The following is a 25,969-nucleotide window of genomic DNA, read 5'->3' as shown; positions in this document are numbered from 1 at the left end:
TGATTAAATCAAAGCAAACTTATTTGAGGATGTTAAGTAAATGCAGAAGGCTTGAGCTAGTATTGCATTTTTTAAATATTAAATTTAGTTACTTAGATTTTTCCTGGAGAATACAGATCATATGTGGATGATACAGAGGAGTTATCCCTTTGGAATACCACTAAAAAAGCAGCTGACTGAAGAGAATGTAATTGTGCTCTTCCAAGCAGTGGAAGAGTTGGACGTCAACAAAAGTAGGTTCTCGAAAATCTTTGGGAGGAATTGCGTACAGCCCATGATTAGTAAAATGTCACATGGAGAAAGACAGCACCACTGGAGAGAAGTCATGAGGTTATTTCCAGCACTTTCTGAGGACCAGATTTTTCATACTGGTTTTTGTGTGTGTGTGTGTGTAATGTATTGCATAATACATAGGAAACACTTTGGAAAAGTTGGACTGTTTTCGAGACTCTCATATAGGTTTTTACCACCAACTTCATAAAATGTTTTGGTTTTTATTTTTGAGAGGGAGGGACTGCATCACTTTCTGTACAGTTCACAAAATTAAGGGATTCAGAAACAGCTTATTCTGCCAAAAAATCTGAGATGTTTTTGTCCTAATTTCTCTGTCACCATAGACCCCTCATACAGTTTTGCTTGGATGCTTAAAATGCTTTATTTGTAGATAATAGAGTGGCTTAAAATACCTCAAATGAGGTTCTCTGAAATGTTGCATGGAAAGAATATTAAATGGTACTGAGCAAGTTAATCTATTTAACAACTGACTAATATGGCAAAACCTTTAGCTAAAAATAATACTTTATTTCATAAATGCTGACTCAGATAAACTACTAAGAAGAGGGCCTGGAAAGCTTTAGAAGAACGATTATAGTTAGAAGCAAATTAAACATTTTGATGTAAATTTAGGAATCCATTCAGGTGCTTAAAATGAAGCTGTTATGATGCAACTGAGAAAATCAGACCTAAGTATTTGTGAGCAAAAATTTTAGGGGGAGAGGCCTTTCTGAGGGACAGTGATTTACACTGAGTATCCATACCACTAAGCTGACGTCCTAGAAAAACAGCTCTTAATAATCTTTGAAGGATCATGGTGACTGCAGATGGTTTGTGAGGACTAGAAGAAAGAGAATATAACCACAGTCTTCATGAAGGGTGAGGAGGAAGATCTGGGGAACTACAGGTTGGTCAGCCTTACCTCGATCCCTGTGAAGGTGATAGAGCAAATCCTCTTGGAAGCCATTATTAAACATACGAAGGACAAGTAGGTGGCTGGGAGTAGTCAGCATAGATCTACAAAGGGCAAATCAGGCTTGACCAGCTTGACAGCCTTTTATGATGAGATGATTGGCTTGGAAGACAAGGAGGGAAGAGTGGGTATTGTTCATCTTGCCTCTGGCAAGGTTTTCCAAGCTGTTTCCTATGACATCCTCACAGACAAAATGAGGACTAAATAAGTGGATGGTGAGGTGGACTGAAATCTGTCAGAACTGCCACGCTCAAAGGGCTGTGATCATTGGCATGATGTTCAGCCCAGCAGGAGGCTGGTCAGTCACTAGATTTGTGCCCCAGGGGTGGTCCTGGAGCCAATACAGTTTAACCTCTTCATTAATAGTCTGGATGATTGAGTGGAGTGTACCCTCAGCAAGTTTGCAGATGCTACAGAACTGAGAGGAGTGCGTGATGTATCAGAGGGTTGTGCTGTCATCCAGATGGACCTCAACAGGCTGGAGGAATGGTCTGACAGGAACCTCATGAAGTTCAACAAAGGGAAGTGCAAAGTCATGAACCTGGGAAAGAATAACCCCATGCACCAGTATAGACTGGGGCTGATCAACTAGAAAGCAGCTTTGTAGAAAATGTCCTGGGGGGTCCTGGTGGACTTCAGGTGAATGTGATCTGGCAATATGTCCCTGCAGCAGAGGTGAACAGCCTCCTGGGCTGTGTTAGGAAGAGTGCTGCCAGCAGGTCAAGAGAGGTGATCCTTGCCCTCTGCTCAGCTGTGGTGAGACACATCTGGAGTGCTTGGTCCAGCTCTGGGCTCCCTAGGACAAGAGAGACATGGACATTCTAGGGTGAGCCCAGCCAAGGGCCACAAACTTGATAAAGGGCTTGAAGCATGTGTCATATAGGCTGGGAGGGTTGGCTAATACTGTTCAGCTGGAGAAGGGAAGGCTCAGGGGGATCTTCTCCATATGTATAAATACCTGAATGGAAGGAGTAAAGAAGACAGAGCGGGATTCTTCTCAGTGGTGCCCCATGACAGGAGAAGAGGCCATGGGCACAAATTGAAATATAGGTAGTTCCAATTAAATATAAGAAAAAGGTTTTTTTCTGGGGGGATGGTCAAGCACTTTAACAGGTTGCCCAGCAAGGTTATGGAGTTTCTGTCCTTGAAGATAATTTGAAACTCACCTGGACAAGACCCTGAGCAAACCTGCTGTGGCTGAGCCAGCTCTGAGCAGGCTGTTGGACTCGATGATCTCCAGTGGTGCCTTCCCACCTCAACCGTTCTGTGATTCTGTGGATAAATTGAAATAATAATTTAATGCAACTTATCCATAAAGGGTCCTGAAGGCATGACAGGGTGGACAGTCATTTTTCTGTGACTTGTTCTGAGGGGGGGGTTGTGTCTTGTGGGTTTTTTTTTAATCTGGAAAAAGGCTTCAGCATGGTTTTATTCCATCATTGCGCTCATTTGGAATGAATGCAATGTCATTTGAGGTTGTTGGGGCAGCTGTGCCTTGAGCTTGCTGGCACTGAACACTTCAGATCTATCTCATTAGCTCTGGGCAGTCACTTGATCAGATTATGGAAGGTCTGGCCATGAGCTTTGGGTGACTGTGAGCTGGCAGACGCTTTACCCAGATAGTGCTGCTTAGCTGAGGAAGCCAATCAGAGTAAATGATAACAATTTTCTGACAGCCTCTTTTTCTTTTCCCACCTTTCAGTTTATATAACCTGTGAAATGAAGCACTTAAGGAGAATACAAATAGTTGTATCATGCGTTTACCCTCTAAGGGTTCATTCCTACTCAACCTTTCATGCCAGCCTGTTCATTTAATCTCAGATAAAAACTTTTGTCCTTTCTTCCATGCTGTTTCAATATTAGAGAAGCTGCCTCTAAATATTTGAAAATCTACCTCACTGATTACTTCAAAACATTTCTGAAGTTTCTACTTATTTATTGTACCTGTTGGTATATTTGTCACCACTGTGTCACTGTTTCTTCCTGCTCCCCAAGTGTCTGTACCAATATTTTGAATTTTGTTTTATATGTATCTGATAAGCTTCTTTTTTGAAGGTGCCATCATTTTGCCCTGTATGCAAAAATAAAATTATTCACTGAGAACGTTAACCTTGGTATTATCTTAACGATAATGGCTAACTAGAAGTTCATTTCAAAAATGTATCACAAGAAATACAAAATTAGAGGAATTGCTGTGTTCATAGAGCTATTTTTTTCAAATGTTAGAGCATGGAAAAAGTATATTTCACTGGCTTGGTAGTATTCTGTCTTTCTGATTTTTAGTTATTCTTGGGTTAGGTGCCTTGTTATACCTTCAATTTAAGGTAGCGTGGAGGTTTTTTTTATTAGAGTGACAATGTTAAGGGGGCTGTTGATTGCATATGTGCCAAAAATCATTAGATTAGATTATTGCAGTTTGCCTAAAGACTAAGCAGACCCAGAAAGTACAGGAAGGATAGCGATAAAATTCACTGCCTGAATAGTCATCGTTGTTTCTTTAAATGCGATAAACACTGTTACACATCACAAATGCAGTAATGAGAAAGACAGAAGAAAGTAAAATCCAGTGTGTGTGCTGAAGAAAATTTAGCGGAAGATGTAAATGGTCTGATTCTGTATTCACTGCATTGTCCTGCAGGGACTGTAAACAAAGTCGTATGTGCTGAACGTAAAATTTTACTAGATTTCAGTTACAGATAAGTTTGACTTAGAGATATTTGTGTCCCTTCTATCCCCAAAATAGTCATCCCTCCCCTACCCCTCCATAAAAAGCAACTTAGAATCACATTGGAAAAAAAGTCTTTGGTAATTGTTTGAAGTATGATCATGAAAAAGTAATTTTTTAGTAGGAGGGGAGAGACACAACCAAACAATTTTCCTGCCTATGTTGAAAGGAGAGGTTTTATGGTTGAATTAAGAAATCTTTGGTTGTGAGAGCAGATGCATGCTAATTTGAGTAAGAGTTATGATACTGGTTTTGTAAGGGATGCTTATGGTTGCTATGGGTCTTCTTGATGAGTTTTAGGAAGAGTTAGAAATATAGATTCATTTATCTTCTTCAGAAGAAATTAAAACTCCTAAAATTAATTGCTACTTTTTCACATTGTTTGCCTTACCAGTGCAAGAAACACTTATGTGAAATAATAAATTTCACACTTATGTGAAAAAATAAATTTCACAAATCTTTAAAAAAAGTTAAATGTATAACATAGCTGAAGCATGCCTTTCATACTGGTGTTAGTTCATGTAGGGATCTTCCCCAAGAGTAAAAAGTAGTCATCATAAGGAGATAATATAGAGAACTGATTGTTATATAGGTACATATGCAACTGCTGTATTATTCTTTCTAGCTTTATTTGATTAGCTGTTTTGAAGAAGCGATTCTTCTTCATGGTAATGTTCAATATGTCCTGACTTCAAAATGCTTTTCCCTTCATGCTAGTTGTCATTATTGATGTATTTATTAATGCTTTTGTTAGAATAGCTCTAAACAGTCCTAATCTAAAGAGATGAATGGTCTGCATTGTTTATTGGTCCACTGTACAGCTTTTGGACTGTGAAATTGTTACAAAGAGACTTCCTTATGTGTCATTGTGAAGTACCAACTTCTGTCCTTCTACTAAAGATAAATCATTACCTGTCTGACTGTGTGGTAGGAGGTAAAATAATTCTAACTTAGATTTAGGTGTATAGATTAGATCCTTACATCCACAATTTCCTGTTTTTAATTATATTAGTCTTATTATATTTTTTTAAGATGCTGAGAGCATCTGCAGGTCCAGCTGAGATGAGTTATTAGCAATACATCTTCACTAACAATTGTGGCTTTACACCAAAAGTACATTTGGCTTAGAAAGACCCATCAACCCAGTGGTGTCCATAGGAACTGCTGGTTGTTAGATGGTCTGGAAAAAATACCAAAAAAAAAAAACCCAAACCAGCCAAGCTAGTGATAATTGAGTGGCTAAATATGCATTTTGGTCCCCAAAGACATGTAGATGCTTAATACTGCTGATTTATTCTTTTTTTTTTCTTTTTTTTTTTTAAGAAGTGAATTGCGCATTAAAAAAAAATGTACTTGAAATTGGCAGGAGTTAGGTGCCTAAACTGAGTTTTAGTTGCCAGACTTTGGGCTTACAAATGTAAATTGGACATTTTTAAAGATTCAGCTGGACAGGGTGCTAGGCCATCTTGTCTAGACCATGCTTTTGCCAGAAAGGTTGACCAGATGATCCTTGAGGTCCCTTCCAACCTGGTATTCTATGATTCTATGATTAACTCTCTTAGTTATGTGATTTCAGCACAGAGTTAGAGGGCTTCCCACTTCTATGGGTAGACCTTCATTCTCTTCCACAGGAGTAAAACTCTCTCTGGATCTTCCAGCCAGTTTGAGTACCTGATACCATTTTGCCTACACAGATAACTTGTCTTCTTTGGAGTCCCCTCTTTTAAGCTTGGAAGCCAAACTAATCTCTGAGGAGCACCATATCTTTTTCTTTACTCTTTTGAGAAGATTTAACCCTGTCATTAGTCATCATCACACATCCTACGGAAAGACAGGATAGAAATATCTTGTATAATCTCTAATTTTTTTATTGCAGATTTTAATAATAAACTCAGTCATGAAATGAAAAAGAAAATTATCTTTACCTTTGTTGTTTAAAAGTAATGTATTGGTCCTCTTATTTTAGTATTTTAAGCATACTGTGTATCCTATTTTTTAGCAAAATGCTGGTGGTGAAATAGTTAAGTTTGCCTCAGTGTTAAAAAAATCATGTGTTCATCTAATGGAGATATACAGTACTGGAGACATTTGAGACTCTTAGACCACTGCCATAAAGTACTGAAGGATTTAATTTTAAGATATAATATAGCTATTAAGCCTCTTCAGTATTGGAATATTCAGTCTCTCCGGGAAGAAAAGTGATGAACTGTGATCATAAACAGGTTAATTTAATCTGACCTGATTTCAGAAGTGTCCCCTTATTGCTTTAATGATAATAATTTTTCATTATATTTATCTTTCCTAAATCATCCATAGCTGTGTCAGTGTTTTAGGTAAAAGAAAAAAAAGAAGGTGTTGATCCCAAAGTCTAAGTGTGTATTCTGAGTTTTGATGTTCTCTCAAGTTCCTTTTGTAAACAGTATCAGCAGAGGAGACTGTGCCTCTGATGCAAGTCAGGTAGTAAGGCCATTCAGCAGTCCTGCCTACAATTCATGTGAAACACGTATCGCCAGACAAAGCATCTGACTATTTGGAGGGTGGTTCTGTAGTCTTGAGAATCCAGAGTGAATTAAAGTCTAGACTCCGTCATTTTTTCAGGCTGTTGGGAAGGGTTAAATAACAAATCAGATATGCCCAAGATAGAACAGAGGTAACGCTGAAGGAAAGATGCTCTTGCTGGTCTGTGCATTGGGAAGAAAGCTGTAATAGCAGCAGCAGCAATAACAACAGCAGCAGCGGCAGCAGCAGCAGCAGCAAGAGACCTTCAGAAAGCCGGGTGTTGCAGTAGTCTGAGATACAAAGATCCTGTTACGTCTCTGTCTTTCCTAAGTCCAGAATGGTTGATACATACCTTATGCCACGTGTAGTAAAAGATGTATATGAATACGGAATTTGCTTTGTAATAACTGGATGCTGAGGAAATAAAGACGTGCCTCTGGGTTTTTGTTGTTGGGTTTTTTTTCTGCCTCTTTTTTTTTTTTTTTTTTTTAAATCATCTGAAACAGAAGAGATTGATTTACTCAGAGAAAGTAAGTTTCATCTGTCTTCAAGATAATTTAAAAGGACAGCTTGGGAGCTGGAGGTGACTGTTTTTCTACCTGTTTCCTTGCACCTGGGGCTGAAAAGTGAGGAGAGATGGACAGCGTCTCAGAGGAGACGGGAATGACCGAAGCTTGGTAAAAGCATACCCTGATTGTTGTCTGCTGTCCTCTTCATGCAGTGCTGTGGTCTGGTGCACCGACGGCGAGTACGGGTTTCCTATGTAAGTTTTTTGTTTGTATTAGAATGATGCTAACTTGTATGTTCAACTCCTAATATATTAGATGGTATGGTATGCCTCAGGTTGGTATTTTAATGTATATCTGAGTGACCAACTAGAGTACTAAGTATCTGTGAAATAAGTTTTTACAGCACAGACACGAGGAATGTTTTAACAGGTATGAGTTCCTTGTCATCTGTTTTTTCAGAACTTGTTTGTAACAAGAATATAACTTATTTCAAAATAACCTGCAGTATTAAAAGACTGGATGTCTGACCTTTCTGACTTCTTTTTTAAATTGTGTATTTTTTCTTGCTAGTAGCTCTCTCTAAGTAGAGTCATTAGAGAAGGACCTCTATTCATCCATATATGATAATTGAAAAATCAGTGAAAGTTATAAGCAATTATGGACTGGCACAAAAATTATTTGAAAGACCCTGAGGAACATAAAAATCATCTTGTGAGGTAGTTCTTTTGAAAAAGAGCAGTAGCACAGTGGCAGAAGTATGGCCTGATGGTTTGCATGGTTTGTTTGCTTTCCAGAACAGGGTATTTCAATACTCTGGTATGATAAGGCTGCTCTGTATTGCAAAATGGCTGTCTCTAATAAATTCCACAAGGAAGACCAGTGCCAAAGCTTAAGTATTAGTAATGAAAAAGATTGGGAATTAGCTGAAATATGTCTGAACTATACTCAGCTGATGTGATAATCTCCTAAGTAATTCATTTATGTTTTAACATTCCTTTTCTATTCTGCTGTTCAGTTGTCAGATAGATGTGATAAGAAACAGGAGGTTGAAATGATCTGGCTAAGCTGCAAATTGAAATTGCTGAGTATTTGCAACAAGCAGCTTGTAGCTTGTTGCACAAGAAAAGAACAAATAGATCAAGAGAAATAGTTCTGTTGTTAGGAATGCTCTGTATTTCTCTGTGTCATAGCGCTTTTACACAACACTTTAAAAATGATCACAGAATAAGCAAGGCATAAATAGGTGTGATCTAAGTCAAAGTTTGTGTAGGGGATTGATGATGAGAATAAATTTATTAAAAAGAAAACAAATCTCTCCAGAATGTATTGCAGAGATGTAAACAGTTAGAAATGTGTCATAGTTGTTTTGCACAGCTAATTTGACTTTGGATGTAGTGCAACAGTTGATACCGTTCTTAAGAAGCAGGCACAAGCTTAGAGATTCAGATGAGATCTTTGCACAAGGTTAGAAATTAAACAGTACAGCATTTTGCATAGATTATGCAAAACCCAATGTGCAGTTCATTTTAACCATCAATTTAATATAAAATCAAAATTGTATCTGTTATGCAGATACTTACTTGTTATATAGCTATTCCCACTGTTATGCAGAAATTGAAGTATGAATACACTGAAAGCAGTTCTTATTTGTTAGCTCTTTCGTGGCAGTGGAGTTTAGGGCATATGAAAATGACCTCTTGAGATGCACCACCACCTTTTCATTTCTCCTTATTATTGTTATAGTAGCACCAGCCACTGTGAATAATATTATCTAGACAGAATAAAATATTTGCCTGTTTGCAAACTATGCTTCACAACCTGGAAGTGTCAGCATACTTGTTTCTGAACCACCATGACATCTACTCAGGTTTAGTCTCAGACTAAACACATTAAACTCCATGAACTCCATCATTTTTTGGATGTTTGTGGGTAATGGAAAGATGCTTAGTGACTGTCTTATAAAGTACTTAAGTTTGTACCTTATTTTGTGGTAATTATTGTGTAAAGGGTATTGTGCAATGCTGCTGGGCCTCGTGGTATTCTAGATACCTCACTGTTTACAAAAAAGAAGGTTGCTCTGTCTTAGTTAGGATAAGTGAAATGGAATTTGCCCTTGATCTTTTTGGTCTGAACCCCATTATGTGAAAGATGACCGTGTTCTCAAATAACTTAATTACAATGAAAATTCTCTCTGTTGTTTGAATCCTTGATTATCCAAACTCGTTATTATTGATTTTTTTTGGTGCTCCCCATGGCATTGGTCTAATTGAGGTTGTACTGTGTGATTCTTTTGGGATGAAAGCACTGAAATTAAAGTGAGCCAAGATATGACCCTTTTTATTAATGTCTGACTCACTAGGAAAAAACATCAGATTTTTATTCTGGGTTATTAGTTTACAGTTCTTAAGATGCTTATAAATTGTATTGGTAAATGATCCAACTTAGAAGTTGTTTTTTTTATTTTTGTAGGACTTCAAGATAATGTACTTTATGTATCCAAAAAAAGGATGACCAAATCTAACTGACTGTTGTTTTTCAACCAATACAACTCTTTCTCATCCAGGTCCTAAAAATTGTGCAGATGTTAGTCATATTCAATCTCTTTGATGGTCTTTTGGGTCAGGAATAGACAGATCACTGCAACTGGTTACATGGACTCAAGTTGTTTCTTTGGAGGAGCAGCATTATTGGTGGAGAAGATGGTTGTATTCTTATGTTGCTCCTTTCTATGGTCTCCTGCATGATAGATTTTCTTGCAGAGAGATTAGTCCTGCATCTGTGTGCAGGGATAAAATTGAAGGCCTGGATGGATTGTATCCATCTTTACCTTCTCTCCAGGTTTTGCGGCTATTGAATGATGTGCAGCCCACACAATATTAACAAGATTAAATTTGGCTTAGGTGTTCTCCCCAGGCTTTCCTGACCATTGACTCTTCCTTCAGTGTGGCACCTTGTACTGCCTGCATCCACTAAATTTTCACTCTTTTTCTACCTCTTCTGAGAGTTTCTGTCTGTGGGTGGGTAATTAGGGCAGTGTGTGGGGCATATAATGCAATATGTTTAGTATGGTGTGTCATAGTCTGCAGCTTCTCATGGTAGGGTATGTCATATGGATGTTACGACTGCATATTAACACTCAATTCCAGAAATAAAGACCTTTATATTTGACATTTTCATGGCAAAAGCTGGAGATAATTCCAAATGACATCTTCACCTTACTCCTTTAGTCATGTCTGTGGGATGGGCTCATGCCGTTTGTCAAATGGGATCCATTTGGGATAGTATGGAGGAGTTCTTCCAGTGGACAATCTCATCTCTTTCTGAAACTTGGAATCTAAAACATTAGTACTAATTGTATGTTGTCCAAAATTGCCTAAAAGCACTGGAGCCTGAAGACTGACCAATGTATTTCAGCTTTCAAACTTTAGTCCAGTCTATCCACCTGTTGGTCCAGCCTTCAGAAGTTGCAATCTGATGGAGGTTGCTTAGAAATCTGTTTTCAGCTCTCTGCTGTTCTCCCTGGAATTGTCTGGAAATGAAGACTGTTTGAACGCAGAGTCCAAGATATTCCCAGACTCTGCATGTTTCTGAACAGAGCAATTACCTGTCAACCACTTTGCCTGACTGTACAGACTGTCTCCTCTTATTGCTGTGAGTGGTCTTGTTTGCAGTGGTGCAACATCCCTGCAAAATTGCTTGGAAAAATTGCTTATATGGCAACATAATAGGGGTTGACTCTGAACTTTTTATCCATGGCAAATGAAAGCAATGACAGGTACAGGAGGAGAGTCCGTATAGTTTCTTGAAGAACTCTTTAAGATGGTAAACTTGGAAGTGACCTAATGCACAGCTGGAAGTCACCTACCGGCACACAGAAGACAGGCAAATCCAAGCGCATTGAGCACCTTAGTGTATTGCAGAGCTTCCTGGCTTCTCAGGGTGCAGGTGTGTTTGCAGAGGACATGTTTATTGCCACTCTTAGAGCTGCACAACAAGGAGTAGGTGAATGTAGCCAGGGAGGGTCAGCATAAGATTATCTAGCTAGGCAAGCCATAGGTTGGAATCTGTTGTATTTTTAGTAACAGCTTAAAATCTGCAATTGTCTGGATTTCCCAACACTGTATTTAGTACTTATTTATTTAGTAGTTTGAAAACTCACCTTGTTGACTTTTTGAATTTTTGCCTTTATTTTGTTTGTTTAGAATTATTAAATGACGTTTTAGCTTGGCTGAAAGGACTATTCAGAATAAGTCTGAGCCAGTGTTTTAAAGATTTTTTTTTTTTCAGATATGTAACTAATTTGATAAAGCATGGAGATGATGTCTAGAAGGCAAATATTCATTACTCTGACTATACACCTTAACAAAAGACTGTCACAATTCAATATTTAAAAATGCATTCCAAAACAATATAAGCTTTATTTAAAGATTAGTAATGAAATTTATGGTATGGCTTGCGTTGCGTATTTTAGTTTAATGTAATTAAGGACCTTGGTATGGTTTTGTTTCAAGATGCTTCTTTTCTAATGGTAGGGACTGTAATTGGAGAGCTTTCTGCCTGCAGCAGTGAGCAGGATCCAGACGGCAGGCTTTTTGTGCCTGTGTCTGGAGGATATCTCGGACCTCCTGAGGGAATGTTCTCTTTTCGGTGTTAGATTTGGACTAGGGTTTTTTTTGTCTGTTCCTCTTGAGACTGTAATCTTTTCCATCTATCACTTAATCATGTTTCTCACTAGACCATTCTTTATCTTAGCAGATGCTGTTCTCCTTGTTCCTTTTGCTCACTACATCTCTATCTCTTCTTCATTGCTGATTTATAGGGTTATTTTTTTCCAGATACAGCTACTCTTTTCCTCTTCTCCACCGTGCTTCTCCGATTTTGACATGCAGAAATCTTGCTTCATATTTGCAAACTTCTTTTCCATCTGTTGACATTAGTCCCAGCCTTGTATTTTTCCTTCCCAGGACTGTACCTGCAAGGGCTGTTTCTGTGACCCTTAATACTCCTGTGCCATCAGTCCTAGCCTTGCATCTATTCTTCTTCTCTTCTCCATTGCTGCTGTTGTCAGTTTTAGTGGAAATTTGAGCTGTTCGCAAGCAGAAGTTGCAGGCTAAGGCAGCTGTTGAACTGTTGTTATCAGGATTTACCTCCACGGTTCCCCTCTTTATGTATTGTAGGCAGAAAAACAACATGGTAGGAAGGAGGAAAGAAATTATAAAGAAGTTGTGGTTTTCTGATGATGAGAATTGAATGACATGATTTAGCATAAACACAGTATATTTACACCTTAAAGGAATTAGCTAGACTAGAAAAAACAGTCCTTTAAGTGACTGGTACTGAGAGAGTATGGCTGACAAAACTGTTAAGGAGCAACTCAGAATCTCTGGATTTGGGGGATACTTTCTGTATTTTAAATATCAGTTGGAAGTCCTTTTACATTTCTTCTGTACCGTACTTTTCTAATATTTTGCTTTGGTAGTATGGGAAGAAAACAGTAAGTGAATAAAGTGGAATAAACTGGTGTGCCAGTATTTAAAGGGAAAGTGTCCTGAACCAAGACTCCGCCAGTTGTTGTATACCAGCCAAACCAGGGAAAACTTTGCATTGCCCAAATTAAAGGGAAACAAATCCCCTTTATCTGCATTTATTCTACTACAATTGTCTAACAGCCTATATTTGTTATGTTGAGGAGTATTACTGAAGCTAAACTGTTTCCATTGTAGCTGCAGTCCTTCCAAGTGAAACTGCATGCATTTGCTCCAGTTGTTTTGTTTTTTTCCTCTTACATATTAGGTGGTCATAATGTCTTATTTTTAACTCCTGTGGCTGCGTTTAAATGATTGCATTCTATTTTATGAGAATAGACTTTGGACTGTTTAAAGAAACAAAATAAAAAAAATTTTGTCCCTCTCCTTTAAATTCTTTCTTCTTGCTGCATTCCCTAGGTACAACCTTTGAATTTAATTAACTAACAAAAGGGTCGTCTTCTGGAAAATGTTCTTACATTTAGGAAAATTAAATGGAATATTTATAGCTCATTGTGCATTCTGAAGTAAAATTGTCTAACAATATGACTGGTGGATAAAATATTGTGACAATATATTCAATAAGGGCCTGCTCTCTTTCAGTTTTATGTAATGTAACTGCTTGAACATTAGATTTAAAATATTTAAAATTTCAAGTCAGCAGCAATATCACAATTTTAAATACACTGAAATAAAGAATTAGAGAACCCCATTTTAGTCATTTTCCTCTATCCTCATCTGTTGAGACTGAATTAATATTTCCATTGGTAATACTATCACTAATTGCTAAACTGGGGCATTACTTTGTTACCCGCCACTAATTTGGGTATATAAAAGTAGTGACATTATTTGCATTGTTTCTGGCAAGAAAATCTCAGATTTGTGAAACCAATCTGCTTCTCTCATAACCTCCTCCTCTTATATCAGTAGCAACCTTGGTTTTGACTTTATGCATATTATTTTAATGGTAGAGATTTCTGAAGCTGTTTTTTAAATAAGTTGTTCTTAAAAAGACTATGTGTTTTCTGAAACCTGTGTTATATTCATGACCATAAGTTGCAAATTTGCAGTAAGTCATACACTTACAGCACTGTATGCTCTATTATTAGTCTCTTGGAGTTAATAAGTGGGAATCAGGACTTGTAAACTCTGTCTTCAGACGCACCAGTGATTCATCCTATAGCAGTGGACAAATCATGTGGAAAGAGGACTGAGGTGCCTCCTTTCCACAAAGCTGCAATTCTTTGATGGAAGGAGAATCCTGCTGCACAAGTAGGTATGCAGAAGTATAAAGTTTTCTATGAAACCTGAAAAAAAGAGTATTAAATATAAGCGCTTAAAACCAATTTAAGAGATTGTTACAAGTAAAATATAACCCATTTGCATCCTTCATTTCTTTTTGGCTCACGGTCTTTTTTACCTTTTGCCTATTCTCCCACTTCATACACAGTGAGCTTTGCTATCCTCACCTGGTAAAAATGTTTTTCTCCTTTCTTCTTAGTCTTCTGTTGGTTTGTTTTTTGTGTTCTCTCCTGACAATATTTTTTCCCTTCAACATTTACTTTTTCTTTGTGTTCTTCTTGACTATGTAATGTCTTTGGGTACAATGCTTACTGATTTCAGTGGTGGAGGAAAAATTTAAGTCTTCTTGGCAATTTGAATACATTTTCTGTTGAGTTGGCATTCCATAACAATTTTATGAGTCTGTGAAGTCATGATAAATTAACTGGCTGTCTTACAATACTGAGTCTCCTGACTTCTCTGAGGAAGATTGCCATGTTTAATGTCTTTCTTACTATCTTTACTAAGCCAGAGTAGCAAAATTAATAACTTACTAAAACGGAAATGAGAAGAAAAAAAAAAAAAAGTACTTTTAGATTTGAATTGAAAAGATAGATTTGGTGAAGTGCTGAACATAGCAAGAGTGCTTCAATGAGCAGAAACTCTTCTGGAAAAAGTCTTGCAGTGGTTCTGGTGTGATTAAACATACCCTTCCAGCAGGCGTATTGAAGGAAAAGGGAGTTGTTGGTTAGTGAAAAAAAGAAGAAACAGAGAGTCAAGATGAAAATAGGCTGGAAGAGGCCAAACAAGATTACTGAAGGAAGGTCAGTTCTTTGCTTCATCCTAAAAGCGCTGAAAGAACCCATTTTATTTTAGTAGTGAGTTGATGTGCCTTTTATGTGTAGCAGAAAATGAAGCTTCTGGCTTTTGTGGAGTCCTTAAAAAGTCCTGCTAGTCAAGGCAAGACGAAATTAGGGCTGAGAGTGTTTTGGTTTGCATTGAACATGTAATTTATACCTCAGTGAACAAGTTCACATGTAGAGCTCTTTTATGTCATTCCTAGTCACACCTACTTTAACATTATTTATGGGTGAAGATATTGCCAGGACTGTCCAGGATATAGATGTTAATAACGCTGATAGTTACAACATTATCTTTTCTGTCCGGTTCAAACAAGCACACACTGCTGTAAGAAACAGATTATTCATGGAGCTGTGACGCCTGGTAGAAGGCCCTTTGTACTGAGCATGCTGTATTAATGGTTTATGCCTGGTCTTTATTTAAAAATAACTAGTCATCAGGAATGACTAGTTTTTACACACTCTTCCTCTAGATGGAACCACTCTGCTGCTTCACTTGGCTGAAATACTATTTGTTTAACAGCTGAAGAAACCGCTGCAGCATGTACTTGCAATTGTGCATCTATGTTCAAGTGCGCACATGTGGCTAGGAGCATACTGTGTGGCACTAGAGGCATGATGTGAAAGAAGGAATGCTCTTGGGTTTTGTGTTGCTTCTGGAAATAAATAATTTGAAGGTAGTGAAAATTATAAACTTTATGGGAATAGTAACCTACTTATTCTACATCTGGCAAAATGCAGTCATTGCTTCATCTTGTCCCTCGTCTCTGTAAAGTCTATTTCAGAGTTTATAACCAGACTGTTAGCAATAACACTATCTTCATATTTTATAATCTTTTCTGTTTATGGCTTTGTGCATAGAACTTGGTCTACTATACCAGGCATTGATACCTCTATTTTCAGTAAAAACATCTTGCTTCATTTATTGCTTCTCTATTTCTATTTGTTTTTTCCAGAAACTATCCCAGTTAAAATAGCTCTCTTTTTCTTTACTAATGCTTTTCCCCTATTTTGTGATTATGTGGTTTTTTTTTAGTAAGTTGCGTATACAACTTTTTCAATGTTTCTCTGGTTTTACCTGACTTGGAAATAAGTGGGTCCGTTTAACTCCTGTCTTCCCAGCTGTAAACGTGAGCTAAATATATTACATAATATACTCCTCATGTTGTTTTTTTTTAATTAATCTGGGAGGCACAGATTTTACTGAAACTGGATAATTTACTATTTGTAAGAGCAGCATTTATGTGCAAGACTTGGCCCACTGCAGGCCACGTAGAAGATTCAGAAGATTAACTAGTTTGATTAATTATCTGCCTAATCGGAATCAAACATAGTAAAAGGTTGTCCAAAAGGGAAGAAAGAAAAAATGCTCTAGTACAGTTAATCTCATGGTTTTTGGTCCTCTTTTTCTTCCAGAATATTGAAAGTGTGCTGAAATAGTGTGGCCCTACACAAAACCAGCACCAGTAAATAAATATAAGATGCTGGTTCTTGGTCCCCAGCAGCTAAGGAAGAAAGGGCTTAGTCATACAGTTGCTTTAAGACTGTATCCATTGATTGATGCTACCCTATCTGTCTTGTGAGCAGAAAGAAATATGGCAATAGGTTATTATCCATTTTGTAGAATCTCTATTACCACATAATAATATTAAAATAACAAGTGATGAAACATTGTTACTAGGCTATAGATTTTTAGAAAAGAAAAATACTGTTTAGCCGTTATGTTGTCAGTGCAATTCCTGCATCTTGAGTCTTCCAGCTTTTGGTAAAGCATACCTGAGGTATGCCAATGTTCATTTATCATTATACTGGAAGAACTTATCCGCAAAAGTCCAAATGCAAGGCTAAAAGTGAGTTTAATCTAGATTGTGTTTGTGTGGAATGATAAACTATTCATACTGAAAGAATTATAGAAAGGGTAAAGAGAAATTTAGAGAGATGCTAAAGAGCAGAATTCAGGAGACACACAAGAGGTATGCCATGTGTCTAGAAAAACTAGGTGGAGAGGGGTCGCCTATGTGGAACTTGTTCTTATGGGAGAAATGGTTAATGTTGTTACGAACTAGTGCACACATTTCATTAAAGATACATGTTTGTGTGTATATATCTGCAAAGACAGTACCATAATTCAAGTAATATGGACAGCTGAAATTTTACAAATTTTAATTAAAATATGTTGTCTAATGACTGCTGGTAACTTGTTAAAGTTTTGTCATGTTTGATCTATTGAATCAGCAATGTGCCATGATCCATTAATCCTATTTATATTTTAGTAATAGTCAATGTATACATGGGCTAACATATTTGTGTAGGTTGTGTATAGATTACAATACATACCTTAGGAGAAGACAACAGGTGCAACAAGTTACCAAAGGGCAGGAGAAGGAAATAAACATTACCCTGATTGAGGCAAAGAAATTTTCATTAAACCAGGCAAATACATGGGATGATACCTGGTCTAAGAAGGCAATATTTGCATCTCTGAGGAAACAAAACAGTATTTATTTTGACAGAAAGAATGACCATGCATTTTTGTAAATCAGGAGGAAATAAATTCTCAGTGACAAACATTGAGGAGGACTTCAGTGATCAGATTGGTTCACCAAAGGGCTTCACCAAAAAGAGGTGCTCGATGAGGGTTGTAGACTGAGGATTAAGAGGTGCAGAAAGAGAGAAAATGCAGTAGAAACACACGAAATTCTGTGAAGTTTTCTGGAGAAGGATTTGGCTTCTTCACTTTTGTCTTTGTAAACATTTTTTAGATGTTGACTGCCTTGGAAGTTGTAAGGAAATATTTTTCATTTTGTTTTAATCTTAACTTGGCTTGTGTTAGATGTTGGAAAGCACCTGGATAATAGCATGTCTCACCCAAGCCTTTTGAAAGTCAGACATCTCAATGTATTCATTGCATAATTTAAGAAATATTCTGTTTGTCCAATGCACCCTCCGAAGTGTCCAAAGGTAATAAAGTCTGCCATAAAAAAGGGTGTCCCAGGGTCAGATGAGTCTGTGTGTCCCAGGTGTGTTCCAGTCACTGGTGGGAACCAAGACAGCAACATTTGAACAGGTCTCCAGTGAGCTTGTCACAAAGCATTTTTAAACTGGTTTATGATCTATTGTGGTACACCCTCCCATCCCCATGGATGGGATTTCTTAAAACGTACAAAGATTTTTTTAAAAATTAAATTTAAAAAAATAGAAAAATTCTAAGAAAAGCTGGCAGATTGCACAGCAAATCTCTCCTAGTCCAAACTTCAGCAGCCTAGCTTGTCCTCATCATTGCCAAGCTCCTGCCAGCCGTAGGCACAGGACTTCCCACGAGGCACCCTTCCTCCAGTTGCGCATTTGCTAATGTGGTGTTTAGGCCAAATATTCTCCTCCTATTTTATTCTGAGTTTTGAAATTGCTTTGGATTTGAAGAGATACAACATCATCTTTTTTTTTTTTTTTTTGGTGCTAGTACTGATACTTATGGTTAAGGGGTTGACCCCAGTCATAGCTACATTTCTAAGCTCGATTAAGTGATCCTTGTAAATTTTAAAGAAAAATGCCAAAGTACTGTAGATTGAAATAAACCTCAGACATGAATTGAAAGAGCTTTCTTAAAAGAGAGAAATGAAAAGGAGACAGAACAGAGAATATAAAAAACTCTTCCCAGAAATAGCGGTATTTACCTTTGGTACAGGGAGAGATCACAGGGGTGGTTTTTGTTCTGTGAGCTCTCTGCAGTCATGGATGAGCTCTGTCTGAATTCAAAGGAAATCTCTCTGCCTTCATGTGCAAAGCTTGCTCACAGTAACAGTTGTTATTATGGGGCTCTGTCACAGGAACGCTGAACAGAAATGCTTTCTGTACTCTTTGAGAAATGGCATGATTATAAGGTGGGGGGGGGGGGGGGGGGGGCGGAAATCCTTATTTTCCTAGCATACTGTAAAAGTACCCAAGGAACAGTGTAGACGTTTTGTGTTAGGGAAGTCATATTATTCCAGAAAAAATACATTTAGACAGAGAACATGGATGATAGATCATAAGGAAAAGCCAGTTTGTGACTACTGCAGTAAAAAAAAGTTGTTCAAGAACAGTTCAACCGGCTGGAAATAAAAATTTTGTAAAACTGCCAAGGTCAGTGAGACCCAAAGCGATTTGCTGATCAAATGATGGTCACATGTTTGTGTGCCTGTGGGTGGTGTTTAATTTCTGTACTTTCATGCTGCAAAATTAAAACTACACTAAAAAATTACAAACTAGACCAGAAAATAAAACTTGTATTTGTAGTAATTTCTTTCGAGGTTGCATTCTTTTTTGTGTATGTGACAAGTTTCTGGACTACTCTCCCAATACAAAGTTGTGTGAATCGCAAACTGAAAGCAATTTCTCTGCCACTTTGTCGTCACATAAGATGTGGACTTCTGATCTAAAAGGTGGAAAAGTAATTTAGTTTGTTTTTTTTTTTTTCTTAAACAAATGATTACATTCTGGTTCCTTGATTTGATGTAGCAAATTAGATAGAGAATTGTTGATATAAGAATTAATATAAGCAACTAATTATTGAAGTAAATACAGAACTCTTACTATGATTTCAATAGATTAACTTTTTCAGTTTGAACATCAGAGATTTCTCAGTGTAATTCCCCAACCAAATAGGTACAGTGTGGTATTGTTATCATAACACAACAGATCAGCTTGTCTAGTTGTTAAGACTGACCTGCAACAGTGAACATCAGGACCCAGGAAAAACTGATTTGTAAGAAATTCCTTCTTTCTGTGCTGGAGAATTGTTTACATTTCCCTGTCAGAACTGGAATGAGAAGGTAGAACGTGCCAGTTATTCACAACTCAGAAGGGTAAAGTCTCTTGCCCAAGGCAAACGAATTAGATGAGCTTAAGGCCTATTTGAGGGAATTGTAATGGACTGTTTCTTACTAAAACTAGCTGCAGACTCCAGTAAACTGGAGAAGGTAGAATTGGGACTGTTTTCAGACACCAAGCCTGCTTCTCCTAGTTCAGTTTCATCTTGTTAGGGCGGGACATCTGTGCCCAGTTTCAGCTTGTTAGGGCGGGCAATCTGTGCCCAGTTTCAGCTTGTTAGGATGGGACATCTGTGCCCAGTTTCAGCTTGTTGGGGCAGGACATCTGTGCCAGCCCAGCAACAGGGACCTCAGTGGTACCAAGAGGAGCGTGGGAGAACCTGCGGGCCCCTGCTGCACAAAGTAAACCCATCTCCAAACACATGTCGCTCTAAAGTCTTGGAGATAAACGTGAATATCAGGGTTCACAAAATTTGTAAAAATGAAGTTTCACAGCTTTGCTGGTGGCTGCACTTTGCTGTGAAGGAGGACAGAGGAGAGACCCCACCAGAGGCCATTGTCACTGCGGCCACTGCCTGCCTTCTGCCTGCCCACTGCTGCAGCACTGAGGCAGAAAACAGCCTTCCGTGCACGGGAGGAGGAGGCTGGAGTAATGCCACCTCTTCACTAGCTTAAATTTAAGATATATTGCAGCCCCGGTGTTATACGTTGTGAATCTTGTTGAAACAGAGATGTTTGTGTTACATTTATATGAATCTCTCCCATTTTTTCTTCATGTATTTACCCACTGGCTCTTCTCTCAGCTCAGGAGGCCACTCTTTGACACCACTCACAATGTGACACTCCAGGTAACAGGCACAATAAATTGCTAAACATCATTCTGCCACTTGCTAGTTCCCATTGCTTTCATCCGTCAGCGCCCGAGACACGCTCCTGAGCTTGTTCTGCTGCTGGAACATTTAATTCAGTGCATGAAAGATGATGTAATTTGTGGCCTTTTTCCAGTACAATACTTTTGATTATATTGAATTGTGTTGGGCAGTCCAAGAGGATAATCTGTGTATGTAATACATAATATTACCTGGATGAGCTGAACTTTTATTTAATTACCTTTTCTTTGTCTCCCATTTCTGCCTTTTCTCCTCAGAGCCTCTTGTTGACTTTAACTACAAAGGTATTATAAGCCAGAGACAGGTGTTTTCCCTTGATCTGTCCTGGACTGGCTGCTCACACCACACTTGCTGTCTTTCCTGCACATAGATTCTAAAACACGAGAAGAAGAGATACAGATCCATCATATAATTTTGTTTATAGCAAATATAAGTAGGCATGAGAAAGGTGGAATCAAATAAGGCTGTACAAGCCAGTATCTATCTTGATTCACAGTCTTCAAGATGGCAAATATTGTCATCTTTAAGAGCATGTTTCAGAGCATTTTTGTTTCAAAATCCTTGTTCTCGGTCTGTTGCTTGTCCCTAAGAATGATGTGACATGGTAGAACAGATTCTGATTTGTGCTGGCTTTTCACTGATGATTTCATTGATTAAAATACAACATTGTGTGAGTTTAAAAGGAAACTGTCTCTCTGAAAGGCTTGCACAGTTCTGGTAGTGATTTTGAATATCACTGCTCTAAACATCATTACTCGTTTTTAGCAATTTGGTTTTGAAATGCTTGATGATGTGGTCTAATAACAACAGAGAAGAAAATCCTACCAATGGTAAGAAGGCTGAATTTACCTACACTGTATCTGATACCAAAAAACCAAAACAAAACAATTGAACATTGAATAAATTCAGCATCCTGTCCTTTTCAAACATTGAATGTGTAACTGAAGGTTTTATAATCTTTGTTATTGCTGTAGGCTAGGCTATTTGGCTTTTCAGTCAGGGAATTTTCAATCAATGCAAGAGATGGCTACAGGAAAATAGTATCATCTGATGGTGTATTTAGTTAGTGTTAGAAGTAAAGAAAAAGTTAAAATACATTTTTGTTTCCCCAAGCACCTTTATACTCTTTCATTTGCTTTGCTTATGTGTGTACAATATTCCACTTGTTTTGTTATATAAAATATTGCAAATGAGTCATCTTAGCTTTTCTTTTTTGTGTGTGTGAGCTCTGAAGGAACTATTGGAGTAGTCATAAGACAAAGAAGAGAAAAATAAAAAGGAAAATATTCAAGTCATTATGTCAGTAAATCATAGTAAAGGATATCACCCAACTATTCAAATAAATAAATGCAGTGAAAAGCATTTATTTAATGTATATATATTTGGATGAGAGATACATAAAAAAGGATTGGGGTTTTCATAGTGTAAGGTTTCATAGTGTACTCACGGTACTTTTGATTTCTTTATATAAGAATTACACAAAACTTTGCAGGCATGTAGAAAAAATTAATAGTTTTTGAAAAAGCCATAGATACCAGAATTCCTGTTGCTCACCAAGGCTTGAGGAATTTTGTTTAATCAAAATATTCTTAGAATAAATATATTACCTCAATAATTGATACCTTTCTTAACACGTATTACATTATCTTCTTTCACAGAAAGGCTTCATTTGGTTTACCATTGATTATTGATTGATGCTTTTGATTATTTTTCTTTGTGATTTCCAATACAATTTAGTACATGACACCAAGTATTAAAACTCAGTTCTTTGAGTATTTTTAGTACTTTCATTATTACTTATATGTAATGAACTGAAACACCACAAAAATATTACATTTACATACTCTTTGAGCTTTCCCTTGCTGTGAGCGTGTCATTAATTTTCTATTTGTAAATATCCAATGTGAACTTTTCAGTAACCTCTAAAACATCATGCAGAAACTTGTAAAAATCATAGATAATTTTCCATTTTCTGTTTCTCTCCGTGAACCTCTTTTTTTACAATTTTCTGCATTTTTATGAAGCTTTCATGTTTGTTCTTTGTACTGCTGAATAGGACAGATATGGAAAGTTTGTTGTCCTACCTACCTTAGAAACTAACTATTGGAAACAGATGCTGCATGTTATTAATATCCACAGAATTTCTTCTTGTTCTGAGAAACATAATCCCAGCAGTCAGCTGCAGTATCTCAGATAATATGTTTTGAAAATATGAATGATGATAATATGACAACTGCTGAAGAATTATTTTTAAATCAAACTTTGAGTTATCTGAATTTTGGTTGGTTTCACAGCTTTGTAGTTAGGGGAATTCTGGCTCTTCGTAACCCATTCCATTTTCTTCCCTGCCTGCTGGGCTGTACCAGCATGACAGCAGACTTCTTACCTTGCTACCCAACTCCTCCTTTCATCCCATACACCTTGGCTCTGAAATTGTAAAACTTGGAGCTTTTCTACAACCAAGGTCTCTATTCCAGAAGAGGTTTTTTAGAATTAGTTTAGAGGAAATAAGCTGATCGTTTGAGAAACACTAGTTACACGTTTGACTTGGAACAGGCTGTGGGGATCTGCCTAGAGCAAGGGGTCGGTCTGCCGCTGTCCTATATTTGACTGCCCAAGCAGGGTGGTGGCAGTGCTGGTGGCTGGGACCAATGGGAGGGACAGTGAAGCTGGGAATCAGAGGAGGGTGGAGGGTAGGACAAGAACTGGGCTGTGCAGTTACAAGTCATTTGGTGGCAGGAAGGAGATGGCCACCAACATGCAGAGCTGGCAGGAACAGCAGGAGGAGGGACCAGTGTCTAAACTGCAGTATCTTTCCAGTATCAGTAAGCAGAAGACCATGTGCCTCATCCTTTTTGAGGGCCTGGCCTATGTAAAGAATAACAATTACTGTTTGGCAGCCCAAGTCACGGATTCCTGTGTTATGTGTATGAAGGCTTTTCTTTAATGATCTTCATTAAGCAGTACAGTCTTCTATAATGTTCATCTAATCGCTTCACAAACTTTAATGAGGAAATTTACAGCATTTCTTTGCAAGGTTATGTTGTCATTTCTGTTTTATATCTAGAGAGCAGACATGTTAATTCCAGGGTCTGCTTATTTTGAGGAGCCAAATTGAAATGTCTCTGGCAACATACATCTGTTTCAACCACAGCTCTGAACTGAGGGCAGTTGTGGACCATAATGTGAGTCTTGTTGCAATCAAAATTATTCCATGCATTCATATGGTTTTTTTCTGGTGGTGATGGTGCTGAGACTTTTATTAAAACCTATAAAAAAGTAAAGGAAAACCTCTGGATTATTAACTGATATAAAGTGTTATGAAGTCATTTATTTGAAAGCTGGAATTCACACCCTGGAATTGTGTGTATACACCACAATGTGGTATTTAAAGACCAAGAACCATATTCTCTTTTTCCTAAGATCACAGCTATATTCATGACTGGATGGCTGATACTCAGAAAAAAAAAAAAAATCTAAAATCAGTTTTCTTGGTGTGCGGCATCACTGTGTTGCTGAGGTAGGAGCTCAGTAAGTGAATGTAGGAGAGGAAGAGAGAGGATAGTTTTATGAATAAGACAGAAATGGATTTGGTGCTTGTTTGGCTTTTGGCAAGGCTGGACATTTTGCTTAAATCGCAGATTCAGATCATTCTCTAAGTGTCTTGTGTACCACCATTTGGGAATACCTGGCTTAAAACAACTCTGTGATCTCAAAATTGTAGTGGTCAAGATTTATTTGCAGAACTGCTGAGTATGCAATACGGCAGAAGTTTACAAGTGTGCTCTAAATACAGAAAGTATTACAGAATTGTAAATTCTTGTAAGGATCAGACCAGAACCCTCTCCGACTAGGGTCTTCATTAACTAATGGACTCATCTGGAATTGATATTCAAGCTATCAAATAAGAATAACAATAGCATCTTCCCTCACAAGCATCTTCTGAAAGTATGCTCATTAAAGATGGGAAAACTATTGGATGTTGTAGTGTCTGTACAAGAAATGCAACTTCAGAAAGGAGGTGATGCATGATGAACATGTGCAGAATATGTCTGTCATTTTAGGTTTATTGTTCAACATTATTCATCTCATGTGGACCTTCTGTTTTCTACAGTGAGTTTTGTGTCCTCTGGAATTAAAGATTACACCACAGGTCCTACATGGAACAGTGCTAATATCTGGACTTTCTAGTCTTCTTAGCATCTAGATTTTTACCTTTATTGTCTTTTAATTAGTTATTTTTTGCAGTAGGACTTTTTAATACATCCAGTTGGCACTAAATTAGCTGCTTTAAGTAAAATTCAGTATTTCTCAATACTTCTGTGTGAGGGAATAAATTTAGTTCATTTTACTTGAGCACATGTCTGGCAAGCCATCAGCAGCTGCAGCTCTAAAATTCTGTGAACTGACTTAAGAAGAAAGAGAAAACTCAAATGCCAGCTGTTTTTTGACTTGTTTGTATGGGACCAAGTTTATATTTATTAGCACAGTATATAGGGTCAGATCTGATCTAATCTGTTCTACACCAGTGACAGTGCTGTAAGATACCTTCACGTTAAGTACTAATGTAACAAACTCTATACTTATATCCTCTAACTTTCAGAATGGAATAAAGTAATTAATTTCTCTGTAAAATATTTTCTTTTCTTTAATATGTCTAGACATGGTATATTTGAAACAGAACTTCTAATAACTATGTAACATCTCACTGAAACTCTTTCATGTACTTTTAAGTGTTTCACTGTGGAAAGTTGCCCTGTAGGGATGACTATCCAGTCATGTACCCTTTTATTTCATCTAACTACTAGAATTTGAACCTCAGTGCACTTATTGGAGTCAATCATACACAGTTTAATTTGAGCCCAAATAATTTAAAAATTGAGTATAGCTTTGCAGAGAGTTCTTCCAGAGGATACTAATGCCCTCAGGCTGTGGGACCTGGACAGGAGCCTGGTACATAGTGTGTGTGACGATGGGCACTTACTACACAGCATCCTGTCCATACATACGTATGGGCAGCATACGTCCATACATTGTATTTGGACTTTCAGAAAAGACATGCTGTCTTTCTGCTGTGCTGCTCATGACTCATTTCACATTTATAAGTTGGCATCTAAATGGACTCACTAACTCAGTTCCATTGGGGATACATGTATGATACATTAAAATTGTAGAAATTGTGAAAATTCAACTGGGAAGTAGAAACGTATGCCTTTAAGTGCACAAATGTATGTTTATAGTGTTTCTGTCTGTGGAAGCGTGCAACATGCAGGTGCTTACCTTTAGCATTCTGAGAAGTCCAGAAATTCTTACCTTTTAATTTATTTGCAGATAATTTTATTAAGTAAAGCTGAGATTACCTCAGTGGCAGCCTCATTTATATTACATAGCCTATTTAAGGTAACGTTTCTTTTGGTTTATGTATCTGGTTTGTGCCATTTCTTCCCCTTCCCAGGACTACAATGGGATTTGTAGTCTTCAGGGCTCCCTGGAATCAACTGTAGGCAGACTTTTCTCAGTCCAGTTCCTTTATCAATTATATATTAACTGTAGTGCAGATTCAGCAAAGATCACAAAAGCCACAGGTTCAAGTCTGTTCAGGGTGCTTCAGGTTTCTCCTGCTGAC

At 37.6% G+C, this 25,969-nt stretch overlaps 1 protein-coding gene and 1 long non-coding RNA gene across 5 annotated transcripts in view; one reads left to right on the top strand and one right to left on the bottom strand.

Moving 5' to 3' along the window:
* Nucleotides 1-25,969, top strand: part of CACNB2 (calcium voltage-gated channel auxiliary subunit beta 2) — a 257,991-nt gene that overhangs the window by 65,908 nt on the left and 166,114 nt on the right. The gene's annotated exons all lie outside the window — the stretch shown is intronic.
* LOC141927314 (uncharacterized) overlaps nt 10,120-25,969 on the bottom strand; it is a 63,104-nt gene continuing 47,254 nt past the window's right edge. Inside the window, exons 2-4 of one of the 3 annotated variants that reach the window (XR_012624359.1) lie at nt 20,564-20,716; nt 13,591-13,811; nt 10,120-12,141 (exon numbers count right to left, since the gene is read on the bottom strand). This is a non-coding gene — a long non-coding RNA (uncharacterized LOC141927314). Of the gene's footprint in view, nt 12,142-13,590; nt 13,812-16,982; nt 17,040-20,563; nt 20,717-25,969 lie in introns of those variants that run through there. The other 2 variants (XR_012624362.1, XR_012624363.1) reach the window with 2 other exon arrangements.

The sequence above is a fragment of the Strix aluco genome, chromosome 1 (genome assembly GCF_031877795.1).
Source record: "Strix aluco isolate bStrAlu1 chromosome 1, bStrAlu1.hap1, whole genome shotgun sequence".
In the NCBI taxonomy this organism is placed as follows: Eukaryota; Metazoa; Chordata; class Aves; order Strigiformes; family Strigidae; genus Strix; species Strix aluco.
Note: the sequence above shows the minus strand (reverse complement) of the source record. Positions and strands in the feature narration are given on the sequence as shown.